General features: G+C 33.8%; 1 protein-coding gene and 1 long non-coding RNA gene across 4 annotated transcripts in view; one reads left to right on the top strand and one right to left on the bottom strand.

The window, feature by feature from the left end:
- The window catches only part of LOC105330768 (uncharacterized), a 171,858-nt gene that overhangs the window by 121,504 nt on the left and 29,621 nt on the right, over positions 1-20,733 (bottom strand). The window lies entirely within an intron of this gene.
- On the top strand, positions 16,476-18,690 carry LOC105342405 (uncharacterized). The gene is made up of 3 exons (XR_010714603.1): positions 16,476-16,623; positions 16,723-16,823; positions 18,316-18,690. It is a non-coding gene; the product is annotated as an uncharacterized lncRNA (long non-coding RNA).

Raw genomic sequence — 20,733 nt, forward strand, 5'->3', positions numbered from 1 at the left:
AGGCTTGTTGTTTGCGAAATCCAACAACTGTTTTTGTAACTCAACAAAGGCAGTTGTGTAATGAGTGTCAAAGTACAATTTAAAATGTTTTGTTTGTTATCGTATACTTAAGTACATTAATTCCTCAAGGCTCCAACATAAGAGAGTGGATCCTAGATGTATATAAAAATAGTTAAAAATCCATCGTAACATTTATACACGCACTAATCTTGTATCTTAAATCAGACTTTGGTATATACTTGGTTTTCGTGTAAAATAATAAAATAAATGCATAATTTTAATTAATGTCGAAAATGTTGTTTGTTTTCCCACATATAATTAAAATATTCATTCTTCCTCGATATACTTAACAAAGGGAAGGAAATCAACTATAACAAGCATTCTGAGAGTATTGCATAAGCAATACACGTCCCCTACCGGTTTGTAGAAATTTATTTGATACACACCGAGCCCGATAACGAACCCGAACATTAAAAAATTTGAATATAAAAAATTAATTTTCTCGAAAATATGTCAACCAGACGCTACAAAAGTGTAAACTTGATCTGTAGTTTGACATTTTGAAGCTGCTCAGGTAGTTTCATGTCATTCGTCAAAGCCATAGAGAAAAAAACAGTGGAAAACTGAAGTGGGACAGACAGACGGACGGACGGACAGACAGACAGACAGACAGACGCACGGACGGACGGACGGACGGACAGACGGACAGACAGACGGACTGACGGACGCAGAGGAAAGCTATAGTCCCCTCCGGTGAAACCGGTAGGGGACTAATAATGACCTGTATACAGGTTCATTTTCGCCCCGTGTTATTTTCGCCCTTCTACACTTAAAAACGGTTTCGCTCCGTCTTAAATTCGCCCAGACTCGCTCGTGTACTACAGAAATAGCTTGGAACATTCGAATTTGCCCAGTCTTAAATTCGCCCGCTGAAAATGAGGGCGAAAGGGGCGAAAATAAAACGGGGGCGAATATTTCCCTGTATACAGTTTTTTATTTAGTGGACGACAACTCTCGAATGTCTGACTTCAAAGGGTCATGGTTTCGTGATGATAAGTGATCATCATAGCGACGTTTGTTTTAAAATATACTTTATTTCGTAAACAACGCTCATATTATGTTTTTGTTAACAAATAGACCGAAAAAGAGTAAATATTATGTTTAATACTTATATTACTCGTACCGAAACCTACAAAACGCTTTACCGTGTTAATACATGTAATTTAAAAGTAACTTAGCTAACATTCAATATTGAGCAAAGCTCCAATAACATGTGAAGGCATTGTGGTCATTGAACGAGACCTATAGGCTAAAGCGCCCATCTAAGCAATGGGGCCCGTTTCTCAAAAAGGCGTAAATTTGAGCTCAAGTTAGTCCGACTAACGACGTTACGCCAATATTTAGTCGGGTCTAAGTTGTGTTTCTGAAAGAGACGTGAGTTAGGGTTTAAATGTCAAAGATACGTGTACAAGGTGGAAACACTGAGAATGAGAATGCATACGTGTTGTAAAATGGTAAGTATAAAGGCAAGTAACACACAACCACACACAAACACAGATTACATCTGTAAACGTTTTGATTTGCTCCTATTTAAAGGAGTATTCTCAATATTTTGAAATCAGTTTCGTTTCATAGATTAAAATTTGATTAGAAACATTAAATTGGTATCAGACTGCGTCTAAATCATACATGTGGTACTTTGTTAAATGATGTGAGGATAAAATATAGACTTAGTTGAACAATGTTAGCATAAAAGGTTTTTAAACTAAAATCTAGTCTGTGCTTACTGTGTATTGATTAAAAAATCAATAATCTATCCGTACTTATATGCATCTATACGATGTACATACTCAGAGTTCTTGTTGTGGAATGCATGTATAATTTAGAATTATAGCATCTTTTTAATTATTGAGTTTATATCAGTTATCCGGGTATACCCATCTTTTATTCTTCATGCTAGATGTAAATTTAAAAAGGGCAATTTTATTAATGAGTAGTAATGTATATTACATACGTTAAATCAGTTAAGCCCATTATTTATCAAATTGATTTAATCTTAATTTATCTAGAACTAGGAACAGTTATCGAACAATAGGTGCATTTATTCAGTTATACAAGTACAAATATTTCGATAAATGTGAATATTTTCCTTAATAACGCGTAAAACAAACCCAAAATTTAATTCTCTTTTAGCTTTGCCTTAGAAACAAAACACCCACCATTTTTGTGAACATACTAATATAAGGAATTACGCCTTTTTGTGAAACGCAACTTAGTCTGGTTTTGAGGTTAAGCTTACGCCTGGACGTAGGCCTTTTTGAGAAACGGGCCCCGGGCTTTGCTTTATAACTGGCATGCTCCTAGAGGGTCTGAAATTACTTACAACTACCTGGCATTCAAAAGTTCATTTGTAGATATGTGTCGAGCTCACGTTCGAATATTTGGGCGAGTTAATTATTTTGTGAAATTAATTACAAGCATTAAATTGCGGCATTAAAGAGGGGAAATAAATAGACCTATGCCGTTCATCCGGAAGTGCAGGAAACATTAATTAATTACATTAATTAAAATATTGAAAATTTCTGCGATGAACTAGTCTTACAGTAAAATCAAGAATGCTTATTATTGAACATCGATCAAATATTTTAAAATCTTTCTAAGTAAACACTAATAAATTTTACAAAGAATGAGATACTTTCAATTCTAAATGGTACGAGTTATTGCTCATTACAAAAATTAATAGATTTACGATTTTGACGTAAGTTTCATGACATGCTCCTAAGAGTTTTCCAACTTTGTCATTGAGACAAGAAGGATATTTTGTTCTTAAGAATTCAACGTCATTTTAAATAATTTCTGGCACATGCTGATTATATGTATAAACACACAACTTCTTTGTTTGTGAATCATTTAATGTTTACTTGGTACAAACAACACAAGAGGCGTATTTGCCGTTTTCATAAGGCGGACACGGAAGCGATCCACAGACTGCCTCCACGGGGTAAAACACACGGCCATTGTAGTCTTGCTGTCTAGCGCCCTCTGTTGCATACTCTGGATCTCTATCCAAGCATAGGTATTCTCCCCCAGTTTGGTCAGTATAGTGAGATCCTGACGATAAGAATCCGTCGAATTGTTTGGTCCAGTGACTAGGACAAACAATTTTTCCTGGGATCATCACAGAAGTGGTAGCATAGACGTCGTAGCAAACAGCACATGGTACATCGTCATTACGAGCTACATTTTTGTACGAAAATTCGTACTCAGACCCGTATATACGGCCAAAATGGTATTGGTTTGGCGCACCTAGTAGATCTACGGGAGCGGAATCAGGGTTATGCGGCATGCACAATGTATTGATTCCATCTCCTTTATCATTGTAGTTTCTTCCAGCTGCAACGCCTAAAGTTTAAACATTGGATAATATTTACGACACGTGTTCATTGCTTAAAAAGTCTACGGCATTAAAATTATTGACCACTTAATTAATGCCACGCCTTACACACATACATCTTGACAGGATCTATATGACCAAAATATCGATGATGCCATAAATAATTGCAAAGAAAAGGTGTCATTGTAAATAATTTGTAGTTTTTCTCAACTATTAAAACACCCGCCTACTATTTTGTCAAATACCTGTTTATGTATCATTATATTAGACTTGTCTTAACTATTTAAGTGACGCATGTTTGTTTTCTCTTAACAGACTCTCTTTTAATCTTAAATACCACTGTATAAAATGATGGTGCCATCCACGACTGGACAAGTCTTTCTACCCCAACGAGTATACACAGCTCCTTTTATACAGCAACAATATAAGAATAAAGTGGGAAAAGGTTGTCTTAATTTCTGAGCATGTGCCAAATTCGAATTGTATGTTTGTGCCAAAATATATTCAAATTTAATATAAAAGGAATGGTTTGCATATCGTGGGATAAGTGTGGTGTTTAATAATTACCAGATTTGTGATGAGAGAGCAAACCGTTGTCCAGTTGACTCTTAAGCTGAGTCATTTGTGTATCCATCGCCAGCATTTTCCTCTCCACATCCTCTATTCGGGAGAGGAGGGCACTAGGATCATCCAGCAAAAGCTGCCTCTGTGATATTTTTTTCGGATACGCCGTTAACTTTTAAAAGGGCAGACCCAAAAAGAAGGAATATCCAATTTAAGAGAAACATATTGAAGGAATTTGAGGTGCACAGACATTAAACTCTCTGAGATTAATTATCTTATCTGTGACAAAATGGAAAGCCGGTGCACAGAGATAAAAGTAGACCATTTTAATGTTATATTAGAAAATCATTTTGAACATTGCAGATTTATCTCAAAAGATTTTTATATTACTTTTACTCAGAATTATTATAATGTTAAATTTTAAACTATTATTGTGTCTATTTTTAAGCATCTTTTTTAAATAAAGTCAATGTAATGTTTACATTTACATATAACTCGTAGGTTGTTTTAAATTGTTGACATTCCACATTACAAGAACATTGACTGTAAAATTCATACCAGGAAAAGTTGCATTGATAAGAATTTGGTGTTAGAATTTAGACTAACACTGTGTAATTTCCAACGCTTTTATAATCTTTCTGCGGCTCACATTCAATGTTCGAGTTTTAAGAATAAATTGTACCCTTGAAAAGGAACAAACATTTGATCATTGACTATATGATGCGAGGAGCTTAGGGCATGTCTGCTGCTTTTTATAAATATGAACACACAGTTAGGATCATACCTTTATATCATTTAGTCTCTCTCTCTCTTTAAAACTCAAAACAAGAAATAAAAAGTACAAGGTTTATAAGTTAACAATACATAATCCAATCTCATAAGAAACTCTTTTTACTTTACAATATTGATCACGTAACAACCAAGCTCATGCATTTTCGTTGAACGTTTTAACAATCCTTTCTGTTTTTTTTTAAAGCAGCATTGAAGCAATAGTATGAAAAACCGTAACTATTTCCTTACTTACAAATGAGCTTTGATATCATGTGTATTATTTGTTAATGTTTACACCTGTATATCAGTTCATATGTTTTATGCGGAAACGATACAAATACAAATCGTGGCTCTTGGTACCAAGAACTGACAGCCTTACTAGACACAATAAATGCAAAGACAACTTACTATTTTGATAAATCAGCCTTTCACTTTTTAAGTTAAAAACACAACAGATAACACTATGGAAATCAACGACGCCATATCGATACGCACCAATTTAATATTCTTTTCTATGTCTTCAAGTACAAGTTCGAGGGGACACTGTTGGTTCCTAAAAGATGTTGCTGAACTGAAAATTACCCGGATACTGCAGAAAAGCAAATAACTGTTACTATTGCTGTCCAAACACTTACTAGGTGTAACAAAGATGCTAATATCAGAAAGACGCTGGCTTTATTGCCCCTTTAAGGGGTCCCTAGCAAGAAATCCTTCCATTTCAGGAACCCCCAGAGAGAGATATATAGACGTCGTGATTGTTTCCTGGTACTAACTAAGTTGTTCATGTCTATTATCTCTTAATAAAATCTAGTCCATAAGAAAGAAATGGGCATTACATTATGTCTTAATGGGAAGGAGATGATTAAAATTATTTGGTATAGCCACATTTACAGTTTTAAATTTTCACTGCTACTAAGTACTTCCAATCAATAAAGTTTCATATTTTTAGTAAATAAACTTATATCTTGTTCTAATTCCATGAAATCTCTGAGTCATTCATATGAGAATGATCGATATTAAAATACAGAAGTAATTTGAATAAGAGATAAGCACATTATAAAATTTTGTTGCTTTTTTAATTCACAATAACAGATATATACATTATGCATAATAATATTCATAACTAGATTCGATCTCGTTGCGAGCAACGAGTGGGTCTTCCGTACGATTCTTGAATAGATAAGATTAAACTTATTAATTCAAAGATAAAATCGTAGATCTGGAAAAAAAGAGAAAAAAATTTTGCGGCACTCGGGGCTTGAACCCGGGTCGTTTGGGCCATGTCCACGACTATATCGACTGAGCTACTCGGACTCTCGCTTCAGGACTTTGATGCTTAATTTTTCCAGAATGCCTTGATCGATTTTGAAACAAATTACATATTCTAAATCAGTAAGAGGGTCTCTATAAGGTGTAAAAATTTCAAAAAAAAATATTATAAAATAAAAAAGTCGAAAAATTCAATTTTTCAAAATTCCTTCCGGAGAAGACCGGAAGTGACGGCGGACATTTTTTAGATAATAGTGCACCAGAAAAACGTTAAATCTATCATCTCTAAAAATTTCAGCTCTATATCTTCAGTCGTTTTTGAGAAACGTCGCAGACAAATTTGACTTTAAAAAAATCGTTTAATGACGATAACTTCCGACCGGAAGTAAATTTTAAAAAACTGTTCCGGCGGTACAAACTACAGTTGACAAGGAACCATCCCTGAAAATTTAACTGAAATCGAGCAAGCCATCTCCGAGAAATCGCCTGCACAAAATCGGTAAGAAGAAAAAAAAAGAATAAGAACTAGATTCGATCTCGTTGCGAGCAACGAGTGGGTCTTCCGTGCGATTTTTGAATAGATTTGATCAAACTTATCAATTCAAAGATAAAAAAAGTAAATCGAAGCAAAAAATAGTAAAAAAAAATTTGCGGCACTCCAGGCTTGAACCCGGGTCGCTTTCGCCATGTCCACGACTCTATCGACTGAGCTACTCGGACTCTCGCTTCAGAACTTTGACGCTTAATTTCTCGAGAATGCCTTGATCGATTTTAAAACAAATTACATATTCTGAATCAGTGAAAGGGTCACTATAAGGTTTAAAAATTTCAAAAAAAAATATCAAAAAATAAAAAAGTCGAAAAATTAAAATTTTGAAATTTCCTTCCGGTGACGACCAGAAGTGACGGCGGACATTCTCTTGACCGAGGTACATTAGAAAAACGGTAGTACTATCACCTCTGAAAATTTCAGCTCAATATCTTTGCTCGTTTTTGAGAAACCCGACAGACAAAATTGACTTTTAAAAATCGTAAACGGACGATAACTTCCGACCGGAAGTGTATTTTCAAAAATGGATAAAAAACAATAAACTTCAGATAAAGTCGCGTTAATCTGGAAAATTTGAATGAAATCGGTTGAGCCATCTCTGAGAAATCGTCTGCACAAAATCGGTAAGAAAAAAAAAGAATTATAACTAGATTCGATCTCGTTGCGAGCAACGAGTGGGTCTTCCGTGCGATTTTTGAATAGATTTGATCAAACTTATCAATTCAAAGATAAAAAAGTACATCGAAGCGAAAAATAGTAAAAAAAATTTTGCGGCACTCCAGGCTTGAACCCGGGTCGCTTTCGCCATGTCCACGACTCTATCGACTGAGCTACTCGGACTCTCGCTTCAGAACTTTGACGCTTAATTTCTCGAGAATGCCTTGATCGATTTTAAAACTAATTACATATTCTGAATCAGTAAAAGGGTCACTATAAGGTGTAAAAATTTAAAAAAAAAATATCAAAAAATAAAAAAGTCGAAAAATTCAATTTTTCAAATTTCCTTCCGGTGACGACCAGAGGTGACGGCGGACATTCTCTTGACCGAGGTACATTAGAAAAACGGTAGATCTATCATCTCTGAAACTTTCAGCTCTATATCTTTGCTCGTTTTTGAGAAACCCGGCAGACAAAATTGACTTTTTAAAATCGTAAATGAACGATAACTTCCGACCGGAAGTGTATTTTCAAAAATGGATAAAAAACAATAAACTTCAGATAAAGTCGCGTTAATCTTGAAAATTTGAATGAAATCGGTTGAGCCATCTCTGAGAAATCGTCTGCACAAAATCGGTAAGAAAAAAAAAGAATAATAATAATAACTAGATTCGATCTCGTTGCGAGCAACGAGTGGGTCTTCCGTCCGATTTTTGAATAGATTAGATTAAACTTATCAATTCAAAGATAAAATCGTAGATCTAAGCGAAAAATTGAGATAAATTTTTTGCGGCACTCGAGGCTTGAACCCGGGTCGCCTGGGCCATGTCCACGACTATAACGACTGAGCTACTCGGACTCCGCTTCAGAACTTTGACGCTTAATTTCTCGAGAATGCCTTGATCGATTTCAAAACTAATTACATATTCTTAATCAGTAAAAGGATCACTATAAGGTGTTAAAATTTCAAAAAAAAATATTAAAAAATAAAAAAGTCGAAAAATTCAATTTTTCAAATTTCCTTCCGGTGACGACCGGAAGTAACGGCGGATATTCTCTTGACCGAGGTGCACCAGAAAAACGCTAGCTCTATCATCTCTGAAAATTTCAGCCTTTTATCTTTACTCGTTTTTGAGAAACCCGACCAACAAAATTGACTTTTTAAAATCGTAAACGGACGATAACTTCTGACCGGAAGTGTTTTTTCAAAAATGAAAAAAAATGTATCAGCTTTAGATAAAAACACGTTTATTTTGAAAATTTGAGCGAAATCGACCAAGCCATCTCCGAGAAATCGTCTGCACAAAATCGGTAAGAAAAAAAAAGAATAATAATAATAATAACAATAAGAAAAGTGAAAAAGAAACAATAGAATAATAGAAGGGTCTTCCGCTGAAGACGGAAGACCCTAACTAGACACGATCTCGTTGCGAGCAACGAGGAGGTCTTCCGTCTGATTTTAGAAATTGAGATTTATGATCGATCTTGATTTTGCTATTTAACAGCTATACATGATTTAAAACAGGAAAAGAGGATCTTCATTTTAGGTGCCTGATACTATTTTGTTTCAGGTGTAAGAGTTTTGTCCAACAAGTGTTTAGAAATTCGTCACCGTTCTTAGGATATCTCAGAAAGAATATTTTAGGGGCCGGACCTTATCTCCTTATTGGGGCCGCTGAAAAAAAATTGTAAGGTTGCATGTTATTAGGGACATTATTTTGAGCATCTTTTCTTTTATACTGCATTACAAACTATTTTTTCTTTTTGAGATAAGGGTGATCAAATTTTTTGACTTTTGGCCCCTAAAAACCCTTAATTATGTAACACATGATAAAATCATAACATTGCTTGAATACAGAATTATAAGATAAACACATTTGCTTCTTTAATATTTCACAAAATATCTCTCAGTAAAGGGCTACAGATTAAAGATTTTAGAGTCCTTTGGTCCCCTAATTTGAGGGGCCAGCCCCTTTTTCTTGCTTTCAAATAAAAGGTCATTTAATTCTACACAAATTTTGTTCAACAAGTGTTTAGAAATTCGTTACCGTTTTGGAGATATATGAGAAAGAAGGTTTTAGGGGCCGGTCCCTTATCTTCTTTAAGGGGCCGTTCAACGAAATTTTGACGGTTGCAATTTGTTGAGAACATCATTTTGAACAACTTTTCTTTCATACTGCATTACAAAATATTTTTCCTTTCTGAGATATGGGTGATCAAATTTTTTAACTTTTGGCCCCTAAAAACCCTTAATTACGTAACACATGATAAAATCATTACATTGCTTGAATACAGAACTATAAGATAAACACATTTGCTTCTATAATATTTCATAAAATATCTCTCAGTAAAGGGCTACAGATTAAAGATTTTAGAGTCCTTTGGTCCCCTAATTTGAGGGGCCAGCCCCTTTTTCTTGATTTCAAATAAAAGGTCATTTAATTCTACACAAATCTTGTTCAACAAGTGTTTAGAAATTCGTTACCGTTTTGGAGATATATGAGAAAGAAGGTTTTAGGGGCCGGTCCCTTTTCTCCTTTTAGGGGCCGTTTAACGAAATTTTGACGGTTGCATTTTGTTGAGAATATCATTTTGAACAACTTTTCTTCTGTACTGCATTACAAAATATTTTTCCTTTGTGAGATATTGGTGATCGAAATTTTGGACTTTCGGCCCCTAAAAACCCTTAATTACGTAACACATGATAAAATCATTATATTGCTTGAATACATAACTGTGAGATAAACATATTTGCTTCTATAATTTATTACAAAATATCCCTCGGTGAAGAGCTATGGGTAAAAGACTTTAGAGCCTTCTAGGTCCCTCATTTTGGGGGCCAGCCCCTTTTTCCTGATATCAGCCGAAAGGTCTTGTAAATATAAGCCTTTTTTACATTACATGTCTTAATAAAATATTTTCCAGAAAAAAGATAAAGAGAGAAAAGCACAAAAATTTACGACGCTTTTTTAATGTCAATTTTCGAGCCCTAGCGAGCTTTGGCGCCAGAAGTGCTAAACTTACAAAACAACAACCATGCAAAACTTCAATCTTTCCTTTACCAACCGTAGAAATTTGAGCTTAATATCTCTTATACTTTAGGAGAACGACAGAAGACAAAATACCCATATAAAAATTAGAAAAATCTCAATATCTCAAAAACGGATGTGACGTCATCAACACAAAAAAAATTCAATCAGGTTCAGACCAATATCTATCATATCTGAAACTTTCATTGAGATCGGCCTAGCCGTTTCTAAGAAATCGCGTGCACAAAAATAGGAAGAAAAAAAATAATAATAACTAGACACGATCTCGTTGCGAGCAACGAGGAGGTCTTCCGTCCGATTTTTTGAAGGTAATATGACATCATTGACTTTGATTTTCGATAACAAAACATGATTTGGAAGTAGGAGTGGATTACTAATGCTTTTCTGTTTCGTTTTTTATAAGTTCTCTTACGTAGCTTTTTTAAAAATAATTTGCATTTCTTCCAAATAAGATAGAAAAAATTAAACTTTATTACCTGTAGCCCCTAAAAACACTAATAAGGTAAACACATGAAGAAAAAAAATACAGGGTATATAAACGTATTATTATGCTTTTGTAACATTTCAGAAAATATATCTCAGTAAAGCGCTACAAATACAATTTTTTAGAGCCTTTTGGTCCCCTAATTTGAGGGGCCAGCCCCTTTTTCTTGATATCAAATAAAAAGCCATTTAATTCTAATCACATTTTTTTGAATCAGTGTTTGGGATTTGTTACCGTTTTTGAGATATTTGAGAAAGAATGTTTTAGGGGCCGATCCCTAATCTCCTTTTAGGGGCCGTTTAACGAAATTTTGAAGGTTGCATATTACTTAGGACATCACTTTGAGCATCTTTCCTTCTATACTGCATTTTAAAATCCTTTTCGTTTCTGAGATATGGGTGATCAAAATTTTGGACTTTTGGCCCCTAAAAACCCCTAATTACGTAACATATAATAAAATCATTACATTGTTTGGATACATTACTGTTAGAAAAACATATTTGCTTCTTTAACATTTCACAAAATATCTCTTAGTAAAGGGCTACAGATGAAAAACTTTCGAGCCCTTTAATCCCCTAATTTGAGGGGCCAGCCCCTTTTTCTTGATAACAGATAAAAGGTCATTTAATTCTACACACATTTTGTTCAATAAGTATTTAAAAATGTGTTATCGTTCTTGAGATATTTGAGAAAGAATATTTTAGGGGCCGATCCCTTATTTCCTTTTAGGGGCCGTTTAACGATATTTTGAAAGTTGCATATTTCTTAGGACATCATTTTGAGCATCTTTTCTTCTGTGCTGCATTTCAAAATCCTTTTTCTTTTCTGAGATATGGGTGATCGAAATTTTGGACTTGTGGCCCCTAAAAACCCTTGGTTAGGTAACACATGATTAAATCATTACATTGCTTAGATACATAACTGTAAGATAAACATATTTGCTTCTTTAACATTTCACAAAATATCTCTCAGAAAGGGCTACAGATTAAAGACTTTAGAGCCCTTTGGTCCCCTAATTTTAGGGGCCAGCTCCTTTTTCTTGATATCAAATAAAAGGTCATTTAATTCTACACAAATTTTGTTCAACAAGTGTTTAGAAATTTGTTACCGTTCTAGAGATATATGAGAAAGAAGGTTTTAGGGGCTGGTCCCTTATCTCCTTTTAGGGGGCTTTTAACGAAATTTTGACGGTTGCATTTTGTTAAGAACATCATTTTGAACAACTTTTCTTCTGTACTGCATTACAAAATATTTTTCCTTTCTGAGATATGGGAGATCGAAATTTTGGACTTTTGGCCCCTAAAAACCCTTAATTACGTAACACATCATAAAATCATTACATTGCTTGAATACATAACTGTAAGATAAACATATATTCTTCTATATTCTATTACAAAATATCCCTCGGTAAAGAGTTACTGGTAAAAGACTTTAGAGCCCTTTAGGTCCCTAATATTAGGGGCCAGCCCCTTTTTCTTGGTATCAAATGAAAGGTCATTTGATTATAAAGACATTTTGTTCAGGAAGTGTTTAAAAATTAGTTACCATTCTTGAGATATCTGAGACAGAATGTTTTAGGGGCCGGTCCCTTATCTCCTTTTTGGGGCCGCTGAACCAAATTTTTTAGATTGCATGTTGTTAAGTACATCATTTTAAGCATCTTTTCTTTTATACTGCATTTCAAAATATTTTTCCTTTTTGAGATATAGGTGATCAAAATTTTGGACTTTTGACCCCTAAAAACCCCTAATTACGTAACATATGAGAAAATCGTTATACTGCTTGGCTTAATAACTGTAAGATAAACATATTTGCTGTTATAATTTATTACAAAAAATCCCTCGGTAAAGAGTTATGGGTAAAAGACTTTAGAGCCCTCTAGGTCCCTAATTTGAGGGGCCAGCCCCTTTTTCTTGATATCAGCAGAAAGGTCTTATAAATATAAACTTTTTTTACATTACATGTTTTAACAAAATATTTTCCAGAAAAAAGATAAAGAGAGAAAAGCACAAAAATTCACGGCGCTTTTTTAATGTAAATTTTCGAGCCATGGCGAGCTTTGGCGCCAGTAGTGCTAAACATACAAAACAACAATCATGCAAAATTTCAATCTTTCCTTTACCTACCGTAAAAATTTGAGCTTAATATCTCTTATAGTTTAGGAGAACAACAGAAGACAAAATACCCATATAAAAATTAGAAAAATCTCAATATATCAAAAACGGATGTGACGTCATCAATCTAGAAAATTTCCAATCAAGTTCAGACCACTATCTATCACATCCTAAAATTTGATTGAAATCGGCCGAGCCGTTTCTGAGAAATCGCGTGCACAAAAAAAGGCAGAAAAATAATAATAATAATAGGGAAAAAGAAACAAAGCAATAACAAGAAGGTCTTCCGTTGGAAACGGAAGACCTTAATAAGAATAGGGAAAAAGAAACAAAGCAATAACAATAAGGTCTTCCGTTGGAAACGGAAGACCTTAATAATAAGAATAAGAAAAGTGAAAAAGAAACAATAGAATAATAGAAGGGTCTTCCGCTGAAGACGGAAGACCCTAATAATAAGAAAAGTGAAAAAGAAACAATAGAATAATAGAAGGGTCTTCCGCTGAAGACGGAAGACCCTAATAATAAGAGATGAATTCTAAGGGTCAACGTACAATCTTGAATCGGATTTTTATCTGTAGTTGATTTTCGTGAACAACGAAACATCTGCCTAGTATTGATTTTGAAAATGTCGTTCGTTTACACACATTATATAAGGTAAAAAATGAAGTCTCCTTTGAACTAATAAAGAAGCAAGGGATATCATTTTTATGTTAATATTTATTCTTTTGAAGACATTTCGGGTAGGCCTGACTTCAAGGGGCCCTAGTTTCGCTTTTTAAAGCTAGAATTAATGATTTTAAGATTTTTATTCTTTAGTGTGTTAACAACATTCATATAATGGTTTTTATTAACAAATAGACCGCTTAAGAGTAAATATAATGTTCAAAACCAAATGACACGTGACAAAATGTTTCACCGTGATCGTAATTAACTTACGAACAAAAAATTAGATCTTCCAAAAACAATATTTTTTGTTTATACACTGTATATATAAGCATGGGAGAGCTTTGTTAACAAAGAATTTTGAGCTCTGGCATGAGAACACTTGACTTACCTGCATTAAACTTGAATGTCCACTTTAAGGAGTATTTGAATGCTGAAGTGAGAATATTTTAGATGACTGTAAGAGATATTGCCCGGAAGGGTAAGGTTAGAACTAGTCATACTGTATACTGTGTATGTGTAATACTGTAACCGTATTTGGACACTGGTTATGAATTTCTATAATTGGATCGTTAATGAATACTATATTGTAGGTAGATAAGTGTGAAAGGATTCCACATTGGTGTACTCTTTGCGAAACAGGAAACCAGGTGGAGCTTGTTTGGTTTACTACAACAGAACATGAGAACATGAGGTATTAGTATGACCGTCTTCAATGAGTCCACAGACGTTCTAAAACTTCAAGGCGATGTAACGTGTACATTACTCCATTCCTCCAGATTGTGTCGAATGCTTTCTATGTATCTAGGAAAGCGACATATAAAGAACTTCCAAGTTTTATATTGTGACAAATGGTTTCTTGACAATTAAAGGATGCCGTGGGCTATCTAGCTTTGGCTAAAATCCTTTTCCTCGGATTTCATTCTTTTTCCTTTTTCTCAAGAATTCTAATCATCCGTAGATAATATGCTCATTCTGGATAAAATTTATTCCTTGAGCTTTTCTGATTTTCAAATCACGGATAATCATAGAAATTGCACCAATGTCGACGTCACCACCTGCGAAAAATTTTTACTCAGTATATAAGCAGTTTTCAGGGTTTTGTAAGAGTTTTCAAAATTGTAATTGAAATTGAATGAATAGTTGACATTTGAGTAGTATACGTTTTTGATGTGTTGAGAAAATGCATTATATATATATATATATATATATATATATATATATATATATATATATATATATATATATATATATATATATATATATATATATATATATATATATATATATATATATATATATATATAAATAACACAGCGTCAGGATCAAAGTAGGTCATTGGATAGTATGAACAGGTGGTCACTGCAGATAAGCAAGTGTTCCAACAACCGTTCTGTTACTTATCATAGATGCTAACATCATTAATTAGTAGTACCTAACAATACAAGATTGAACGCTAAAAGATAAAAGGTCACCAACGTGAATTGGTGTAACACATATTATATAACTATGACCTTTTATAAGTACTCACTCTTTAATTCTTACCCATTTCTTTATACTTCAAAACTGAATAAGAACATCGTCGATATCAGTATATTACAGTAAGTGTTTCTTTCACGGAGCCAATTAATTATTGGGGATATAAATGGTGACACTTGTATCAACTTCCGTCGGTTCATTTACTCGAAATTTACGAGTGGCGCTGTTTATGGCATTGATAGAGTGTACATGTAAGCACGCAGCAAATATATTTCACCCTTCGATGGACTCCTAACAAAAAAAATATTTAAATCGTAATCCAAATGTGAATTGACAGGGAAAAACCTCGAGCCTTTTTACAAATATTACATCTACCAGTATTCAGAGTTATTGGAGAATTTTTTTTCAATACGTATATTTTTAAAAAATTGTTTTGTATTCTTTTGGTGGTGTTTAATTGCGGGGTTTTTTTTTTGGGGGGGGGGGTTATTGTTTAAAGATAGGATTGTTTACCCATATATATATATATATATATGAATAAGATTTACAATTTTACTGCATTTTCCACTGTGTTTACGATTGTTGTTTTTGTACCAGCACAAAACAACTTTAATATAGGTTGTAAGATGTTAAAAAATGTTTAAAAATCTTTACTGTAGAATAAGGCTTCTTTATCATAAATCAGTTAAGATCTAAAAATTAGGACAGCTAGAAATATATGATCTAATTTTATATTCAATTTATATACTGGACGTTTTGTGACGATTGACGTTAAATTATTGCACGTGTTTCAATGGTTAGCCGAACGTCATTGAAATGGGTACCAGTAAACAGGCTACATCAATGGTTGTTGCCGTGATAACACTTTGTTTTGAGACTATATTGGAGTCCTGTGCAATATTCTAACATACATAACTGTCGAATTATATATGGATTAGTGAACCGTGAGCGGACAATTTTGTGTGAAAAAAAGAAAATTATATATATATATATATATATATATATATATATATATATATATATATATATATATATATATATATATATATATATATAATATTACAGCTCTTGAAACAAAAATGTTTAATTTTATGGATATTTTATTTTCGTCATAATTGCGTACTCGTATACTATTAAACTTTTTAAAGAACATGACATTTTATTGATATTGATACACACAACAAATGTATCAATTGATGAAGTAACAATACTGGAGGATTCAAACTATCATCGCTTTATAAGTATAGATACCGAATCACAGAGTACTCGGGCAATGAATGTAATGTTTTAACAAATACATATGCAGACACGTTGTAAAAGGGTTCATCATCTAGATAGATTTAAAAAAAACATATCTTTCTGAGAATTCATGTTTATATCACCTTTTGAATAATGAATTTGTTTTTTGCTGTCGATTTCAAGCAAAATCATAAATATAGCAATTATTCAACAAATTAGTTGTAATCCCCTCTTAGGAAGGGCGATTTTATCACGTGATATAAATTTGCAATACATCTATAAAAACACCAGAGGAGTTGACACGATCAGAAACAGATTGTTAAACGATCGAGACAAAATGCTTGGTAAAAGACTTCAGTACTTTATCTGCTTTATTGGAGTCGCTCTCAGTAAGTATATTGTTACAGTAATTTTAAGATATCGAATGATTATAAAACAAGATACATTATTCTGAAATATGCTACTTTTTGTATTTGCTTTGTTTATAGGTTTGTTTTACGAGATTGAATGCCGGCCGACTGAGTCAATTGATACTGAGACAATTTTCGCAAGATGCGGAGATAAAAAAACATTGCAATGCCTTACAGAGGTTCGTTCAAAAATTCACTTTATCTTTTATTTTAAATTCCCTTTTTTTAGAGGACGATCATTTATACAGTAATATTCTTAAATATCCTGTCAGAGGTACTAGTCTATATGCCTAACCGACGATGCAGCACATTTTATTGAAAGAATATACATGTATTTGCATTCGATAAAAGGGAAAATATCAACAATATCTTCATTGCACATTGCCATTTTATACCAAAAAAAATTCACAGGAACGAAAACCGATTTCTTCGTCCATTTGATTTTTTTAGACGGGGAGTTACGTACATTTGAGAAGTTCAATACATTTTTTCCTGAGAATTTAGTGTCTCATGAATCGTTCATTAGCTTTCAAATAAGCACAGGCGAAATACGCGTAAACACCGCAAATTTTAACACAATGTGCAATTTTAAGGAGAGCAAAAAGAGTTTACTTACAACTTAAACGAGCTAGAAAAGTTCCTCTTGACATTACCCATTGACTGTATGATTTTATTTTTAGTGCAACTTATTTCTCTAATTTTTCCATCGTTTAATATCGAAAAAAAATTCGCTAAATTACTAAGAGGAAAATATTCACTAAAAATGTATAAAATGGAGAAACATATTATTTGATCATGATATATGTATTCGTTTTTCCAAATTGGTGATAACAAATTGATGAGACAATAGAGTAAATGAACATATAAACATTCCAAGATATTCGACCTAAAGGCGAGTAAAGCACCGGATATCATTCAATTAAAAGTTGAACTGTGCAAAAACACATGCATAGCTTCGATCACATGCCCCATTTACACTCGAATGCAAATGGCGCATTTCGCATAAGTTTTGTCTTGAATATATTTTATTGATTGCTTAAAAGGATCAGATACAAGTTCTAACAATTTACTAGTTCCTCTCATTAATGAGTCTCTGCGCATGTGAATGTTCGGTGGAGGATTACGAAAGATTTGCTAATGAGTTTTTATTTGATTGCAGTTTCATCGAGTCTGACTACGTGCAAAACGTTTTAATATGTAGTGTTACGGGATGATATAGAACAATTTTAACAAGAGCTTGGTCTTTGGGTAGTTGTGTCAAACAACATTGTGACGTAGGCCTGTCTATTTCATTGCTAGACACTCAGCTATGGCTCTTTGAAATCAACAAGATTTGTCTGGCTTTTAAGCTAAGGCTACACAATCGCTGCATATTTCGCTTGAAACCGCGTCATTTTTAACTTGTTTTGACGCAAGAAATAGATAGCTACGCCCAACTGAAAGTCGAAGGTCTTGTTGAAATGGTTCTATGTAGTGAATGCGCCACAAAATTATTACACATATGCGAATTTTCATTTAAGAAATATAACCAATGTACTAGTAACCGTTAAACCTTTCAGATGATATTTCACCTACATTACCATTTATATCCCTGTGTTGCTGCTTGCTTTTATACAATGTCTTGGTATATTATCCAATCGTTTCACTTGTTTTATCTAACTTTATCTGCAGGATGGCCAGAAGGGATGCATCATGAAGAATGGGATTGTTGAATCTAATACTGGCAAGCTGGTGTTAGAATCCGTCACCAAGAATGACGAAGGTTTATACGAATGTTTCATAACTGATCCATCGATTCCTGCGAGACGTTACAACGTAATATTAAGCGAGTCAGAAACCACTAGTTGTAAATAAAAATTGTTATATCGTAAACTTTGCTGTGTATATACTTTTCTGTAAGCAAAAAAAAACATTGTGCTGAATATTTCTTTTTGTGTGATAATTCTTATTTTGTTTATATTTAATGTTTAGTCGAGCCTTTGCAAGTAATATCTGTATACATGTGTATTGTTTTTAGGTTATAAGTATAAAAGTAATTTTCATTCATTCACGAGTTTGCTTCATATATGATTTTTTCATAACCTGTGTTTTGTTCACAAAAAGCCTGCAAACTTACGGAATTCTTACACCGATACATTTTATTAAACTGTATACATGTACCTCCCTTTGGACCATCCAAACGCATCTTGTTTCAAATTAATTTATTCATCCGTACTTGTTAACTGATCAAGTTTTAAAAAAGAAACCTTGAGAAAATTTTACATGAAAAATAATTTTTGTACAAGAGTAATCGTTAATAATATGTAAAATCAAAGAAATATCATATCAGGCACGGACTCTCTTCTCAAATTCATGCATAAGTGCGTTTGATTAAACTGTAAACTGATATTAAAAAACCATAAGAGGTCATAAGAGACACCAGAAGACTAGTTGCTTAAAGCATAATTGTGTATCAGAAGCAACTGTGCCTGGAACTGATAGTTAACTATGGACGAAGAATATTGAGATCAGGGATCGATTGTTTGTTTCCATTATTGTCTTCAAAACAAGAGGATCTCCGACAAGTACTAACGAATTACTTGAAGTTTACGATCGCACATATTTGTGGATATATAATGAGGCATGTTTTGGTTAGGTACCGGTCATTATAAGTTCTGTCTTAACAATATCATGATTTACTCTCAAAAACACTGGTGCGTTTGGAATAAATCAGATGCTTTCAATTTTATAGTCGACTAAGAAAACATTAGTCGCTGATCGAACGATAGTCGAGTACTTGCCAATTGGTAATCGTTGACATCTCTATTTACATAGGCGTCGGAACCGGGGGGGCTAGGGGGGGCTTAGCCCCCCCCCCCCCCCCACTTTTTTTGCAAAGTTATACCTAACCATTAGAAACATAGCATGATAGAGGGTTCAGCCCCCCCACTTTTTCTCGCAGGAAAGACTATTGTTCCTAAATTTACCTTGAAAGATTGAGAGGTTAGATTCAGAAGCATACTAGGCCCCCCCCCCCCAACGGATTAGGAATTTCAGGATTTTGAGAAAAAAAAATTGGGTAAGTAAGGTTTTTTTTTTGGAAGTATAGGTATACTCCCCCCCCCCCCCTCCCCCACGGATTAGGATTTCCATGATTTTGGGAATTACTTTTTTCTCAATATTTCTGAGGATTAGTCTAGCCCCCCCCCCCCCCACTTTCAATTTGCTTCCGACGCCTATGATTTACGATGTTTAAGTGCATCCTAGAGTCATTAAGAGCCATGAAGCCTCTTCCCCTAGTCTCAAAATGTATGTATCATGAATATTGTTCAAATATGACCATTTTAAAGGACATATCGCATGATTTTCAATTTTCGAAATTTTTTCAATAAAATCATTCTATACTCATTAAAAATGAAGTTTATAAACGTTTTCATAAAATATTCTGCCTAATTCGTGAGTTTGAGAGCGATGAAATTCAAATGCCGCGATATGCATATTTTCTCTCTCGATCTACCCGCCATGATGTGTGACGTCATATGCGACCTCGAGCGAGAAGGTGCTGTCAGCCATCTTTGTAATTCGATTAGATTTAAACGACAATTAAACTAATTATCACCTATTAAATTGCCGATAACGGGACATGATGGTGTTTTGTGCCTCCTGTGGGTGTTCTAGCCGTCGGAAATTGGGATTTGGACTGTTGTTTTTTAAAGTTTCCCTTACGAAAGTATGCGGAAATCTTGCGACAAATAGTGGTCTATCTGTCGACGAGAGGATTTATAAATAAACATTCAATACATATATATCATTAATTATATGGTATATTTTTGTAATCATTGTTTCATAAATAAATCGTATTCATTTTTCAAAAAGAAAAAATTGAAGTTTATGAACAGGGGCCTGTGTACAAAACGCAAGTACATCATGTTCATCGGAGAAAAATAACGAGAGGGGACGCCATTTTGGATACCGCCTCGCTTCATTAGCTGTTTTCTCATTGTTATTGTTAAACTATACGTTCATGTATGCGTCGGTTTTGTAAAAATGATTTCTACATTCATACATGTAGCTCACCTCTGCAGAAATCATATTTATATCATCGGAAGG

The sequence above is a fragment of the Magallana gigas genome, chromosome 6 (assembly GCF_963853765.1).
Source record: "Magallana gigas chromosome 6, xbMagGiga1.1, whole genome shotgun sequence".
NCBI classification, from domain to species: domain Eukaryota; kingdom Metazoa; phylum Mollusca; class Bivalvia; order Ostreida; family Ostreidae; genus Magallana; species Magallana gigas.